The following is a 13,268-nucleotide window of genomic DNA, read 5'->3' on the forward strand; positions in this document are numbered from 1 at the left end:
CTCCACGTCTTACTCTTCCACCATCTTGAAGCTCCTCTCCAGTTTCATCATTTTCAGCATTTTTAGACCTAGATGGTGCAGCTGCAGGTTAAGAAAGCATGTCTTCTAATCTTTCTTTTAAAGTCAATGATCCATCCTAAAATATAATAAAAATATATTATAAATAATCTTATTTTATTTTAGAATAACATGGTATTTAACTAGAAAATAATATTTTTGGAAAAAATCAACAATTTAGGAAAGTTTTCAAAATTAAAAACATATTGTAAAACGATGAAAGTATTCTTAGTTCTATGTGTGTTTCTGCACAGGTACAAGGAAAACTTTAGGATTTCAAAATAGTAATTTGTTGAAAGATAATGAAGTTACAAAATTATAGCAAGTATAACCAAAAATAGCTAGTAACAGCACAGTAGAAATACTGATATCAAACTGAGTTAATCTCTGAAAATGCACATATTTATACCTTAAGAAAACACAAAAATACATATAGCCATCAGAGAAATGACACTATAGTCTATGTAGACTCTGAAAATCTCCACCATACACTGTGAGAGAAAGGATGTGTAAAAGGCAAATATATACAATGGAATATTACTCAGACATAAAAAGAAAGGAAATTGAGTTATTTGTAATGAGGTGGATGGACCTAGAGACTGTCAGACAGAGTGAAGTAAGTCAGAAAGAGAAAAACAAATACCGTATGCTAACACATATATATATGGAATCTAAAAAAAAAAAAAAGGTTCTGAAGAACCTAGGGGCAGGACAGGAATAAATATGCAAACGTAGGACACGGGAAGGGGTAAGGGTAAGCTGGGACGAAGTGTAAGAGTGGCATGGACAAATATACACTACCAAATGTAAAATAGATAGCTAGTGGGAAGCAGCCGTATAGCACAGGGAGATCAGCTCGGTGCTTTGTGTCCACCTAGAGGGGTGGGATAGGGAGTGTGGGAGGGAGACACAAGAGGGAGGAGATCTGGGGATATATGTATAGGTAATAGCTGATTCACTTTGTTATACAGCAGAAACTAACACACTATTGTAAAGCAATTATACTCCAATAAAGATGTGGGAAAAAAAGGCAATTAGCTTTTTAGTATTATTATGAAAATGGTTTTGACCCCTGGAATCCCCGAAAGAGACTCGAAGACCTTCAGCGGTCCTCAGAGCACATTTTGTCTGTTACTGATTTAATGAATGTTTACTAAATACTCCTAGGATTAAAATAAAAACCTTTTAACATGCTTGAAAAAAATCCTCCCAGATTTTACTTGTCTGTACAGCTCTACCCTCACCTCCAACGAGGCTACCCCATGAAACTCTCTCTGACCCCAGGTTTTACCACCAGCCTCACTCTGCCTGACATACTCTTGGGATGCGCATTTTGCCCCACCCAATCTAGTTGATGGCTTAGCTTCCTTAGTTATTCAGGCTTTTTTTGATTCATAGCTATACGGTCCAAATTATAATGTTCATAATTATACCTAATTTATTATTTTCAGGTACCATTTGTGCTTTTCTCATCATGGTGGGTGATGATTTAGCTCTCCTACACACTCCAACTTCATTCACTTCTCCTTTAGAGTTTGCTCTCTAACAATTTTTAGTTAAAACTCTAGTGTTTACATTATTTTGACTATGTAAATATTGCTTACTGCAGAGAAAAGTAATGTATTAAGAATATGTTTCATTTCTTTTACAATTTTTTTCTGTTATGAATAAGCCTCATTTTTCACATGTGTACTATACTATAAATATACATTTGAATATTTTAAATTTCTTTATCAGATCTATCATACACTTATCACTAGGTTATTTTTTCCAAATATCAAAACATGTCAAAAATTTATGTCCCATTTTTTCCCTTTTTTAAAAAAAAAATTATTTTTACTCAAATTCATACTGATTAATTTTTAGGCCTGCTACACAGCTGCTGTGCTGGCTTCCTTTTACCTTTATCCCATGTTAAATTGACTGCTTCCTGGATCCCATATTTTCCATTTTCTTCGTGAAAGAGAAATTTTACTGGTGCATACACTCCAGTAGGGTATGTGGGGGGTAAATATCCTGAGTCCTTGCATGTCAGAAAATATCTTTATTTTAGTCTGATACTTGATAGATAGATTGTAGTTTTTCTGGAAGTGGTGGAGAGAAGATACTAAGGATGTCTCCTATTGCCATGCAGACTTTCATTTGATCTTTGGTCAGCTTGAAATTTCATCCCTATGCCCACCACCTCTAGTGTCCCTAAGTCTTGCACATCTTTGGTTCAGTCTATCTAGAGAATATATTTCCTCCTTTCTGAGAGTGTCTTGTTGGGTGGGGAAGGTTGCCCATCATTTAGCTACATGGCGTGGGGAAGGCAGCTTGCTCTCTGTCAGTATATAAACTTTCAGTACGTCCCCGATCCTAAGCCGTGCACCCCAATCTCACCCTGCTTTATCTGGTGCCAGAAAGTCCCAACACTTTCAGGGGTTCATAGCTCACGTCTCCTCGGTGTATTCCTCTGTTGGCACTACCTTGTAGATTCCCAGCCTCTGCTAAAGCAGAAACTATTTCTTCATCTACTTTCTGTCTTCTAAAGCTTTTTTGAAATATTTTTTCCTGCCTTTGGTGATTTTTCCTTATCCCTGTGAGATGATGCTTTTCTAAAAATTTTTTTAAATTTCTTCCCCTCATTTTGGGTCTTGGGAGAGAGAAAAGATAAATTCATCTGGCTAATTTGACACCTTTTCTAAAAGAGTTTTGACACTGAAAAAATAATTTTGGAAATATATACCTAGTATGTAGATCTAATACAGGGTGACCAATTATCCTGGCTTGACCATGACTAAGGTTTCCTGGGATGAAGGACTCAGGGCTAAAACTGGCAAAGTCCGAGGTAAACCGGAACTATTGGTCACTCTAGAAATAGCTTTCTATTCCGGCACAGGTAGAAACACTCCATCCTCATAGATGGAAATCACTTCTGTTATTAAAGTATTTCCTGTGGGTTCACATATCACCCACAGATATTTATTGGGCACCTAATATTGCATAATGGATGACACCAGGCACTTCAAAAGAACACATCAGATATTTAGCCCTATGAACTGTTCTGATTTTTTAAAGAAAGATCAGGCGAGTAAAATCACACATCCTAGAAAAGGATCTCTCCATCTGCCCCTCTATGGCAAATTATTTTCCTTGAAAGTTTTCTTCTCTCTCTCTCTCTAGATATAGATATGGATCCTAAATTCACCCATTTTTCTCTTTTTTTAATTAAACCCTACTAATCCTTACCATATATTGTCACAGATTCTGGATTTTGCTGTCACATCATGAGAGTATAGGACATTAAAATGCAACCAGCAGACATTGTGTAAGTCAGGCAGATTTTCAGCATCATAGTTCTGGAGGTAAGTATATTCAACACAGAAACAAGCTGGGCACTATAGGTGTAAGAAGCAGGGTTGAAATCTGGGGTTAGAGTTTAAGAACTTGTCAGGGCCTCAGAAAAGGGATAAGAATACAAAATAAGCTCCAGTTCTTTTAGGGAAAAAGAGTGATAAATGGGAAAATGGCAGAAAAACAGGTATATGGCCTGAGCCAACATGGAGGTAGGAGTGTGTCATGGGTCATGGCCATGGAAAGACCATGCTTACTGAGCAGTTTAGTGTGGAGAACCCCAGGATTAGTGAAGTATGGCTAATTCTCAATCTCATGATCCTGGTGGAGAGAAAACGTTAAAATATTTACTGTCTTGAGCAGTGTGGTCAATAATAAAAGTAAGGCAGGCACTTACATATTGCTTACCAGGTTCTAAATATTGTTTTTAGAGCTTTATATGTACAGATCTTCCTCAGTTTATGATGGGGTTATGTCCCATCATAAGTATCATCATAAATAGAAAATATCGTAAGTTGAAAATGCATTTAATACACCTAACCTACCAAACATCATAGCTTCCCCTAGCCTACCTTAAGGGTGCTCAGAACACTTATATTAATCTGCAGTTGGTCAAAATCACCTGACGCAAAGCCTATCTTATAATAAAGTGTTGAATATCTCGTATAATTTATTGACTACTGTACTGAAAGTTGAAACAGAATGGTTGTATGGGTACAGCATGGTGGCAAGTGTATCGGTTGCTTCCCCTCGTGATCGCGTGGCTGACTGGGAGCTGCAGCTCGCTGGCTGCCTCTGCCCAGCACCAGGAGACAGTATCTATCACTTATTGCTAGCCCAGGAAAAGATCAAAATGCAAAATTTGAAGTAAGGTTTTGACTGAACGCAGATGGCTTTTGCATCACTGTAAAAAACTGTATGTCAGACCATCCTAAGGTAGGGAACATCTGTATTAAGTACTTTAATCTTCATGGTAACTCCATAAGGTGGCTACTCTCATCACTGTCTTTCAAATGAGATGATGAAGACTCATTTAAGAGACTTCATGAAGGTGTCACAGAAGACAAGTTGGGAGGAAGGGATTTAGACCCAGGCAGACTGGCTCAGGAGTCCACACTTAAAACTGTTGCCCTCCCAAGAAAATGAAAGTAGCTGAAGAGTCTTGGGAAAGGCAGGAGCCTACATGACCAAGAATAGACACTTTGTCCTCAGGAAAAGAGGTGAGCCATGATCTGTCACCTCTTGCCTGCCTCGTCTCTCATTTTAGGCTCTTTCACTTCAGCATATAAATGTATTCAAACTTAGCCCATTAAAGCCACCCATCCTTACACTCTGTATTCCTATTCATCCACTATCTTATCTTTTTTTTTTTTTTTACCAGAGAGACATTTTAACCCTTGAGATCTCTACTTGCTCCTCTTTCATTCTTTCTAAACCGGACTGCACTATCATATCCAGCACTCCACATAGCATTTTCTCCTGTTGATGTTATCAACGCCTTAATAGCTGCCAAATTTCATGAACATTTAAAAAAACTTTTTATTATGGGAAATATTAAAAAATACACAAAAGCAAAGAGAATAATATAACGCATGCCTGTTATCAACATATAGCTAATTCTGTTTCATCTATTACCTCATCCACTACCCCAACCGAATTATTGTGAAGCAAAATTTTGAACACCATAACATTTTATTCATAAATAAATACTTTTCTGTGAATCCCTAAAAGATAAGCATTTTTATAACCATAATATCATTGTCACACCTAAAAATGAACAATAACTTAATATTATCAAATGTCCATTCAATTGATGAATACATATTTCACTTGACATTCTTTTTTTTTTTTTTTTAGTATTAGTTGTTTTGTTTGTTTTTTTATACTGCAGGTTCTTATTAGGCATCAATTTTATACACATCAGTGTATACATGTCAATCCCAATCGCCCAATTCAGCACACCACCATCCCCACCCCACCGCAGTTTTCCCCCCTTGGTGTCCATATGTCCATTCTCTACATCTGTGTCTCAACTTCTGCCCTGCAAACTGGCTCATCTGTACCATTTTTCTAGGTTCCACATACATGCATTAATATACCATATTTGTTTTTCTCTTTCTGACTTACTTCACTCTGTATGACAGTCTCTAGATCCATCCACGTCTCAACAAATGACTCAATTTCGTTCCTTTTTATGGCTGAGTAATATTCCATTGTATATATGTACCACAACTTCTTTATCCATTCGTCTGTTGATGGGCATTTAGGTTGCTTCCATGACCTGGCTATTGTAAATAGTGCTGCAATGAACATTCGGGTGCATGTGTCTTTTTGAATTACGGTTTTCTCTGGGTATATGCCCAGTAGTGGGATTGCTGGGTCATATGGTAATTCTATTTTTAGTTTTTTAAGGAACCTCCATATTGTTCTCCATAGTGGCTGTATCAATTTACATTCCCACCAACAGTGCAAGAGGGTTCCCTTTTCTCCACACCCTCTCCAGCATTTGTTGTTTGTAGATTTTCTGATGATGCCCACTCTAACAGGAGTGAGGTGATACCTCATTGTAGTTTTGATTTGCATTTCTCTAATAATTAGTGATGTTGAGCATCTTTTCATGTGCTTCGTGGCCGTCTGTATGTCTTCTTTGGAGAAATGTCTATTTAGGTCTTCTGCCCATTTTTGGATTGGGGTGTTTGTTTCTTTAATATTGAGCTGAATGAGCTGTTTATATATTTTGGAGATTAATCCTTTGTCCGTTGATTCATTTGCAAATATTTTCTCCCATTCTGAGGGTTGTCTTTTTGTCTTGTTTATGGTTTCCTTTGCTGTGCAAAAGCTTTGAAGTTTCATTAGGTCCCACTTGTTTATTTTTGTTTTATTTTCCATTACTCTAGGAGGTGGATCAAAAAAGATCTTGCTGTGATTTATGTCAAAGAGTGTTCTTCCTATGTTTTCCTCTAAGAGTTTTATAGTGTCCACTCTTATATTTAGGTCTCTAATCCATTTTGAGTTTATTTTTGTGTATGGTGTTAGGGAGTATTCTAATTTCATTCTTTTACATGTAGCTGTCCAGTTTTCCCAGCACCACTTATTGAAGAGACTGTCTTTTCTCCATTGTATATCTTTGCCTCCTTTGTCATAGATTAGTTGACCATAGGTGCGTGGGTTAATCTCTGGGCTTTCTATCTTGTTCCATTGATCTATGTTTCTGTTTTTGTGCCAGTACCATATTGTCTTGATTACTGTAGCTTTGTAGTATAGTCTGAAGTCAGGGAGCCTGATTCCTCCAGCTCCATTTTTTTCCCTCAAGACTGCTTTGGTTATTCAGGGTCTTTTGTGTCTCCATACAAATTTTAAGATGATTTGTTCTAGCTCTGTAAAAAATGCCATTGGTAATTTGATAGGGATTGCATTGAATCTGTAGATTGCTTTGGGTAGTATACTCATTTTCACAATGTTGATTCTTCCAATCCAAGAACATGGTATATCTCTCCATCTGTTGGTATCATCTTTAATTTCTTTCATCAGTGTCTTATAGTTTTCTGCATACAGGTCTTTTGTCTCCCTAGGTAGGTTTATTCCTAGGTATTTTATTCTTTTTGTGGCAATGGTAAATGGGAGTGTTTCCTTAATTTCTCTTTCAGATTTTTCATCATTAGTGTATAGGAATGCAAGAGATTTCTGTGCATTAATTTTGTATCCTGCAACTTTACCATATTCATTGATTAGCTCTAGCAGTTTTCTGGTGGCAGTTTTAGGATCCTCTATGTATAGTATCATGTCATCCGCAAACAGTGACAGTTTTACTTCTTCTTTTCCAATTTGTATTCTTTTTATTTCTTTTTCTTCTCTGATTGCTGTGGCTAGGACTTCCAGAACTATGTTGAATAATAGTGGTGAGAGTGGACATCCTTGTCTCGTTCCTGATCTTAGAGGAAATGCTTTCAGTTTTTCACCATTGAGAATGATGTTTGCTGTGGGTTTGTCATATATGGCCTTTATTATGTTGAGGTAGGTTCCCTCTATGCCCACTTTCTGGAGAGTTTTTATCAGAAATGGGTGTTGAATTTTGTCAAAAGCTTTTTCTGCATCTATTGAGATGATCATATGGTTTTTCTTCTTCAATTTGTTAATATGGTGTATCACATTGATTGATTTGCATATATTGAAGAATCCTTGCATCCCTGGGATAAATCCCACTTGATCGTGGTGTATGATCCTTTTAATGTGTTGTTGGATTCTGTTTGCTAGTATTTTGTTGAGGATTTTTGCATCTATATTCATCAGTGATATTGGTCTGTAATTATCTTTTTTTGTAGTGTCTTTGTCTGGTTTTGGCATCAGGGTGATGGTGGCCTCATAGAATGAGTTTGGGAGTGTTCCTTCCTCTGCAATTTTTTGGAAGAGTTTGAGAAGGATGGGTGTTAGCTCTTCTCTAAATGTTTGATAGAATTCACCTGTGAAGCCATCTGGTCCTGGACTTTTGTTTGTTGGAAGATTTTTAATCACAGTTTCAATTTCATTACTTGTGATTGGTCTGTTCATATTTTCTGTTTCTTCCTGGTTCAGTCTTGGAAGGTTATACCTTTCTAAGAATTTGTCCATTTCTTCCAGGTTGTCCATTTTATTGGCATAAAGTTGCTTGTAGTAGTCTCTTAGGATGCTTTGTATTTCTGCGGTGTCTGTTGTAACTTCTCCTTTTTCGTTTCTGATTTTATTGATTTGAGTCCTCTCCCTCTTTTTCTTGATGAGTCTGGCTAATGGCTTATCAATTTTGTTTATCTTCTCAAAGAACTAACTTTTAGTTTTATTGATCTTTGCTATTGTTTTCTTTGTTTCTATTTCATTTATTTCTGCTCTGATCTTTATGATTTCTGTAAGGTTAGATTGTTTACTTGAGATTTTTCTTGTTTCTTTAGGTAGGCTTGTATAGCTATAAACTTCCCTCTTAGAACTGCTTTTGCTGCATCCCATAGGTTTTGGGTCGTTGTGTTTTCATTGTCATTTGTCTCTAGGTATTTTTTAATTTCCTCTTTGATTTCTTCAGTGATCTCTTTGTTATTTAGTAACGTATTGTTTAGCCTCCATGTGTTTGTCTTTTTTACGTTTTTTTCCCTGTAATTCATTTCTAATCTCATAGCGTTGTGGTCAGAAAAGATGCTTGATATGATTTCAATTTTCTTAAATTTACTTAGGCTTGATTTGTGACCCAAGATGTGATCTATCCTGGAGAATGTTCCGTGTGCACTTGAGAAGAATGTGTAATCTGCTGTTTTTGGATGGAATGTCCTATATATATCAATTAAATCTATCTGGTCTATTGTGTCATTTAAAGCTTCTGTTTCCTTATTTATTTTCATTTTGGATGATCTGTCCATTGGTGTAAGTGAGGTGTTAAAGTCCCCCACTATTACTGTGTTACTGTCGATTTCCTCTTTTATAGCTGTTAGCAGTTGCCTTATGTATTGAGGTGCTCCTATGTTGGGTGCATATATATTTATAATTGTTATATCTTCTTCTTGGATTGATCCCTGGATCATTATGTAGTGTCCTTCCTTGTCTCTTGTAACATTCTTTATTTTAAAGTCTATTTTATCTGATATGAGTATAGCTACTCCAGCTTTCTTTTGATTTCCATTTGCATGGAATATCTTTTTCCATCCCCTCACTTTCAGTCTGTATGTGTCCCTAGGTCTAAAGTGGGTCTCTTGTAGACAGCATATATATGGGTCTTGTTTTTGTATCCATTCAGCCAGTCTATGTCTTTTGGTTGGGGCATTTAATCCATTCACGTTTAAGGTAATTATCGATATGTATGTTCCTCTGACCATTTTCTTAATTGTTTTGGGTTTGTTTTTGTAGGTCCTTTTCTTCTCTTGTGTTTCCCTCTTAGAGAAGTTCCTTTAGCATTTGTTGTAGAGCTGGTTTGGTGGTGCTGAATTCTCTTAGCTTTTGCTTTTCTGTAAAGCTTTTGATTTCTCCATCAAATCTAAATGAGATCCTTGCTGGGTAGAGTAATCTTGGTTGTAGGTTCTTCCCTTTCATCACTTTAAGTATATCATGCCACTCCCTTCTGGCTTGTAGAGTTTCTGCTGAGAAATCAGCTGTTAACCTTATGGGAGTTCCCTTGTATGTTATTTGTCGTTTTTCCCTTGCTGCTTTCAATAATTTTTCTTTGTCTTTAATTTTTGCCACTTTGATTACTATGTGTCTCGGCGTGTTTCTCCTTGGGTTTATTCTGTATGGGACTCTCTGTGCTTCCTGGACTTGGGTGGCTATTTCCTTTCCCATGTTAGGGAAGTTTTTGACTATAATCTCTTCAAATATTTTCTCTGATCCTTTCTCTCTCTCTTCTCCTTCTGGGACCCCTATAATGCGAATGTTGTTGCGTTTAATGTTGTCCCAGAGGTCTCTGAGGCTGTCTTCATTTCTTTTCATTCTTTTTTCTTTAGTCTGTTCCGCAGCAGTGAATTCCACCATTCTGTCTTCCAGGTCACTTATCCGTTCTTCTGCCTCAGTTATTCTGCTATTGATTCCTTCTAGTGTAGTTTTCATTTCAGTTATTGTATTGGTCATCTCTGTTTGTTCTTTAATTCTTCTAGGTCTTTGTTAATCATTTCTTGCATCTTCTCAATCTTTGCCTCCATTCTTATCCCGAGGTCCTGGATCATCTTCACTATCATTATTCTGAATTCTTTTTCTGGAAGGTTGCCTATCTCCACTTCATTTAGTTGTTTTTCTGGGGTTTTTTCTTGTTCCTTCATCTGGTACATAGCCCTCTGCCTTTTCATCTCTATCTTTCTGTAACTGTGGTTTTTGTTCCACAGGCTGCAGGATTGTAGTTTTTCTTGCTTCTGCTGTCTGCCCTCTGGTGGTTGAGGCTATCTAAGAAGCTTGATGGGAGGCTCTCTCACTTGACATTCTTAACTTTTAACCCTTATCTCTCACTTGACATCTCTATAGCAATTTATATTACAATCCTGAAACCTCTTGCTATTGCTCTGTAAAAATATCCCTGCTTTACAGTCTGCTTGTTTTGTTCAGTACTATCCTTAAATCAGGCTATGTGGGGCATCTTGCCCTTGTTTCTGTGCATTAGAGGCCACTCTTTGTGTCCCTTTTACAGTTGCTGTGAAGATTAAGAGAGTCATAGTAAGGCTTAAATGATGGATATGCCTTCCCCGTTGCTATGAATAAAAGACATGTAAAATTAAAATTATTTCAAAGCCTTTGGGTCTATGAAAATGAAATAATTGTTTCTAATTTTACAAGAGCTGGGAACTCAGCACCTTTCAAAAGGGTAAGCAGTCTCAGCACCAGAAGGACATGCCCACTGGGAGCTTCTTCCCTACCCACTTGCCATGCTCTGGGTACTTGGGCCAACATATTTCTTTGCCCAATGGCTCTAAGTCTGCTTCTAGGATCAAACGGAACCTCCTCCCTGTGACTGTCCTCACCGGGGACTTTGCTGCCAGAATGCACATCCCCTAGGACCAAACAGTGGCAAAAAGTGGCATATGTAGGGGAGGAGGTTTTGATGGAATTTGGATTTTCAGGCTGAAGCGTCCGCTATCCCCATACATGCACAAATGGCAGGTGGAAATAAGAATTCGAAGAGAAAGAGGTAGGGTCTTGTACAGACTCATCTTATACTCTTGTCCTGCAAACGTTAGAGGACATCATCTAGATCATCATCTAACATCTTACCATCACTTACCATTAGCAGCTCCCTTTTCTCCAACAAAGACATATTTTCCTGTTCCTCAGGACAGTGTATGTGACTCTTTTCCCACGAATAACTTCTCTCTGGATTTTTTTTATCTACACCTCTATGCCTATATATGAATGATTCCCAGAACTATCTCTGTACCAGACTCTAGCATTCAAGTGCTTTGAGTAGATTTGTTTCCCAGGTTATAGAGATTTAGATCTCTTTGGGGTCCCATGAGTACCTCAAGATTAAATTGCTTAAAATGGAATGTGCTACTACTACTTCCAAATCTGCTTTTTTCCCTCTGTTCTAAACAGAAACCTAAAATGTTCATAAATGTCTCTCCATCTCCCCCTTTCCTTCTATAAATATCCACTGAGTATCCAAATCCTATGTATTGTAACTTTTTAATATCTGTCAAATGTGTCCACTCTCCTAACCTCATGGCCTTTTATCTTCATTACCATTTGCTGAGTTCAAGATCTAATCATTTAATCAACTGACTTTTGTAGACTCTTAACTGATCTTAAGTTCAGCTATTTCCTTTGAAACTATTCTCCATACTGTCATGACTGATTAAAATCCATCAATATCTCATTATTGCCTTCCAAATAACATTCAAACTTATCACCATTGTATAAAATACTCTTCAGGATTGACTCTAACCTGGCTTTCCGGTCATTTTCCCAACTTGCCCCTTGTACCTGTTAATTATCTTATACAGAACTGTTTTTAAGCACCATGATCTCTAAGGCCTCCATGACTCCATGATCTTTTTTTTCCTCCTTGCTAACATCATCTCAACATCTAAGACAGGTGGTATATCCCTAATCCTTCCTGTCTGAGTTGGGTTCTCTTCCCTGAGGGTACTCTTGTTTATAGCCCTCACCACACTATGGTGAAAATTGCTTTCTCCCCCTCTAGGCTGTTATCTCCTAAAGGACAGGGATTCTGTCCTGCTTATCTTCAAATTCTCATAACCTAGTATAGTTCCTGTAATTGAACAGTACTCTATAATTGAGTAAGCAAAAGAATAAATGGCAAAATTGTAGTCTTTGTAAATTAAAACTCTGAATTAGGTAAACTTCTGTTAGAATAAAAACTCAAGCATTTTTAGCTTGAAGCAAATTCCTTAACCTATCAGAGTCAGTTTGCTTATTGCTAAAAACAGTTGCTATGAAGATTAAGAGAGTCATAGTACGGCTTAAATGATGGATATGCCTTCCCCATTGTTATGAATAAAAGACATGTAAAATTAAAATTATTTCAAAGCTTTTGGGTCTATGAAAATGAAAGAATTGTTACTAATTTTACAAGAGCTGGGAACTCAGCACCTCAATTTTGATAATTTTCTAAATTACTCAAAAAACTTTATGGAGAGCTTTGTTAAGTGGTATCTTTGAAACTGGTATATTTCAAACAATTCTCTTACTTATTTAGGCTTAAACTTCTGGTTTATCTAAGGCTTAAAGTTATCAATGACTAAAAACAAGACAGTTGGATAGTAACAGTGATAATGCCATTAATACTAAAATTAAGGTAATATCTCTAATAAAAATGTTCTAAAATTACTTTGGGACACATTGAAAAACTATTTCCAATCATGCAGTATCTTTGGGAAGTTACAAATAATAGCTTTAGACACATTTACCTGGTGGTCAGTAGTAGAAGGGAAAGGTCGTTCATATATTAGCAAAAGTTACTTTCAGTGTTAAGTTCTACAAATATGGTTATCATTTCTGTGTGTTTGAAAGGGGTTATGGAGCACATTTAGATGATTCTAGTTTCCCATCCAGAGATATAGCAACCACAGTCAGTAGCACTCTCTTCAAATACAAAGGACAATGATGTCTGTCGTCATGTTTCTAAAAATTTCAGGTCATGCTTGGATTTATTTGACTGCACACACTCAAAGGAAAGCTCCTTTGATGTTTCTGTTCACCTCCAGGAAACATCTACTTAAATAAACCCTTTTCTAGCAGTTCAGTTTTTGTGACTAATCTTAACCTTTGGCATGTCATCACAAATCAAAGAACTTTGGAAATGGGGAACAATCTCATTGGGAATTTAGTACTTATATGGATGAAGAAATTGAAGCCCAAGAATTCTATGGGACTTACCTTGGGTTGCATAGTTGGTAGCAGGGTCAGGTTCAAAACCC

This window comes from Balaenoptera ricei, chromosome 1 (genome assembly GCF_028023285.1).
Source record: "Balaenoptera ricei isolate mBalRic1 chromosome 1, mBalRic1.hap2, whole genome shotgun sequence".
Lineage (NCBI taxonomy): Eukaryota > Metazoa > Chordata > Mammalia > Artiodactyla > Balaenopteridae > Balaenoptera > Balaenoptera ricei.